Genomic DNA, 3797 nt, shown 5'->3' on the forward strand with positions numbered 1-3797 from the left:
CTGTGAGAAGTAAAAAGTCTTTTTAAATAGTTATTTCATGGAAATAATAACAAAACAGCAAATTGAGAGCTTAGGTATATACATACGCAAACCATTTAGGATTTCATTTCATTGCATGTTTTTTGCTTATTTAAAAACACCAAACTCATGTCTGCTCAGAGTGATTAACCACAACCTGGGCTTGACGGTTCCACATTCACTGTCAAGTGACCCTGACTTAACAGCATCACCTCCCTAAACCTCAGTCTCCTGATCTGTAACATGGGTATAATCATACAACCTGATAGGAATATTTAAGGTTTGAAAAAATATTTGTAAGTCACTTACCCAGTAACTTGTGTATTACTGTTATTTTCTCATCCCTCATTATCATTATCATGGTAAAGATAATTTGAAAATTAACAAATGACATGAATTTTTAAATATTTTATACAAATGTTTTTCTGAGAAGTTCTATAGCTTTCATAAAATTCTCAGAAGCGTCTTTGACTTTTAACAAAAATGTTAAGTGTTAGAGCAAACATTGCGTATTAATCACCATATCCCCAAGAACCAGTAACCGATGTTAAATATGTTAAACAACTAAACTGGCTTACCTGAAACTACTTGCTTTTGAGGAAATATATGAGAATACTTCTCTTTTACATCTTACTCAAATGAATGTAGAATCACAGGTTTTCTTTATAGTTGTAGACATAGGTATATTTCTTTCAGCCAAATGTTTTGTAAGTAAAGTATGTTAAATGCTTTTTATAAACTGTAGTATTTTTCAACATTTTCTGTTTTATGAAGTCCTGAAATGGAAAACTGCCAAGATAACATTGAAATTACAAGTGCACTGTTACCCGGCACACTGGCTGACTCTGGGCGTGCCTTCTGTGCCCAGATCTAGACAGCTGGTTGTTTAGAACCGGACAAAGATTGCAGGGTCTACTTCACATCATTAGTTACCTCTCCACCCCAATTGGCAAATTCACCTCACCTTTCACCCAGGAACAAATGAATGAGGTGGCAAGGTCTGAGTGACTCCATGGCCACAGCAGAAATGATGATGCCAAGCGTTGGTATTTTTTACAGTCACTCAAGAATCTTACCTTTGTGCCGTTCAGGACTGGACATTTGGAAAAAAGAAAACAACAGGCAGTTTGCTTTCCTCAGGGTGACTGGAGGGAAATAATAGGCATACTTTATAAACTGTGAATTCTCAAGAACTGTGCCAAGGGTTAGTTTCCAGGTGACATGATTCTGTGAAGTCATTGTTATTACAGGATGAACATTAATCACCTTAATGTTTATCCTAAGCTCATGGTGAGCTTACCTGTGATAGAAAAGCTAAGGTTCTTTTGTACTTTTTCTAGACATTTATTGGAATTCATTTGAATGAATTAAGTAAATTCAACAAGATTGGTATGATTAATTTTAGGTGTCAACTTGACTGTGTCACAAGATGCCCAGATATTTGGTTATACATTATTCTGGGTGTGTCTGGGAGGGTATTTCTGGAAGAGATTAGGATTTGAATCAGTAGACTGAGTAAGGATCCCCCTCACCAGTGTGGGTGGGCATCTTCCAACCCATCGAGAGCCAGAATAGAGCAAAAAGGTGGAGGAAGGGAGAATTCACTCTCTGCCTGGCTGTTTAAGCTGGGACTTCAGTCTTCTCCTGTCCTCGATCTGGGAATTAAACCATCAGCTTTCCTGGTCCTCAGGCTTTCACAGGTGGACTGGAACTATACCACCTGCTTCCCTGGGTCTCCAGCTTGCAGACAGCAAACTGTGGAACTTCTCATCCTCCATAATCATGTAGACAGTTTCTTATAATAAATATATTGGTTCTGTTTTTCTGGAGAACACTGACTAATACAATTGAGGTATTTATTATGTGTAATAGTTGCAGTATTTAATTTCATAATTAACTGATAGTCTACTTTTAAAAGACAACTTTATTGTGTTTTTCTTAAGACAAAAAAATTCAGATTTACTGTGTAGAAAAATAAAGCTGCCTAAATTAAGGCACAAAGACAAAAAGTAAAAATAACCCATAATCCCACTGTCCAGAGATGATTATTATTAACACCTTGCTTTTAAACTCATATTGATACACATATATCTTTAAGTAAACAGAAATTTACCTAGGTGCTCTTTTCAGAGGTAATTTTATTTAAGTATTAACATATGTACAAAAAGGTGCACAATTCAAAGTAAAAATACCCAAGTAGCCATCACCCATTTCAAGAAATATCCAGTATTCCAGAAGCCCCCCTCATGCCCACTCCCAGTTACCTCCCCTCCAAGGTTAATCCACAAAGTAACTTGTATGATCCTGAATTACTTGTATGTGTCTTTGTTCGATATAATTAGAATCATACAATATGTACTCTTTATGTACCTGACTTTTTTGCTCAGTTATTTTGTGAGATTAGCCATGTTTTTGTGTAAGATTTATTTATTTATTTTTATTGCTCTATAGGACTCTACTGTTACAGCTACTGTTTTTATTTTCTTATTGCTTTATTAAGCAATACATATTTTTTATTGCTATATAGGATTCCATTGTATCTACTGTTTTTAACTGAACATTTTATATAATGACAGTATTCCTATAGCAATGAATATTCAACAAACATTTCTGAACATTTATGTTCCATGCTCTGCATTAGATAATCATTTAAAACACACTTTTAAATTTGTGGAAATTTTTTCACTCCATGAATGGACTATTAACTTTGCTTTGAATGATCCTTACCCATTGGGGGGAAAAATGTATTTGGTTCCGTGTTTAGAACTGTAGGAAGGAATTTGTGCTTCAGTGAAAAACTATGCATTGTTTAGACCCTTAGCGTTACCTGATTTTGGTTCCACTGAAGCAAATTTACAACTAATTGTAAATTGCGAATAGCTTACAGCAAAGAAAAATAATTCTTATCTATAGACATGCAAATTCTATCCTGTAGAAAACAACTGACTTCCTTCTCCATACCTCCAAAAAGTTTTGCTTTCCATTTGCATGTATATTGCATTATTCCTGATTTATAAATATATCTGTTCTTAAGTTTCTCTTTTGAGTCAGTTGTAACATCTGCCTGGTTCCCTTATTAATTAATAAATAGGAATAATTTTTAACACATGTTCATTTTATGTCTGTAGGACAGTCTTAATTTTATCTTCTTCTGAAAATTCTCTTTTCACAGAATTTAACAGTTTTCTTTAGTAATGAATAACCTAAGTGATGCTACACAAATGCCCAAAGTTCTTTTTTTAATTCTAAAGATAAAGTAACTGCCTGCCCAACCGAAGGTGAGGCACAGGGGATCTGTTTAACGTTGCCAGCTTAAATTTTTTTCCTATTTCATGGTCTATCATGGTTGGTTGAAATCAATTGGCATACCTTCCACCTATCACCTGCAGAATTCAAACAAGTCGTGCACTGAATTGTTCACTTCAGACATTTCACACTCTTTCTTATTTGATGCCCATTCCACTTCACATCATTGTATATTGATTACTCCCTGCCTCAGGAATTCAATCTTAGGTTCTATCAGCCAGTCTCCATTACTATGAACGGGATTTCCTTGTTCTTCTTGGTTTCCGTCTAATAAACTCATTCTAGTCATGGTTAGTTAATGATAGCCTTCTGCTCACGTGGAACCCTCCTTTATATCTGCCCCAGCACAGAGCTTGGCACACAGTAACCATTCAACACTTATTTACAAGTTGATGCATAAATAAATGTCAATATTGTTGCCAGTCTGTTTTTCTGAAACAAATTATTAGATATTGTTGTATAATGATTTCTAG

This window comes from Mesoplodon mirus, assembly GCF_964341445.2.
Source record: "Mesoplodon mirus genome assembly, chromosome: 5".
Taxonomy (NCBI): Eukaryota; Metazoa; Chordata; class Mammalia; order Artiodactyla; family Ziphiidae; genus Mesoplodon; species Mesoplodon mirus.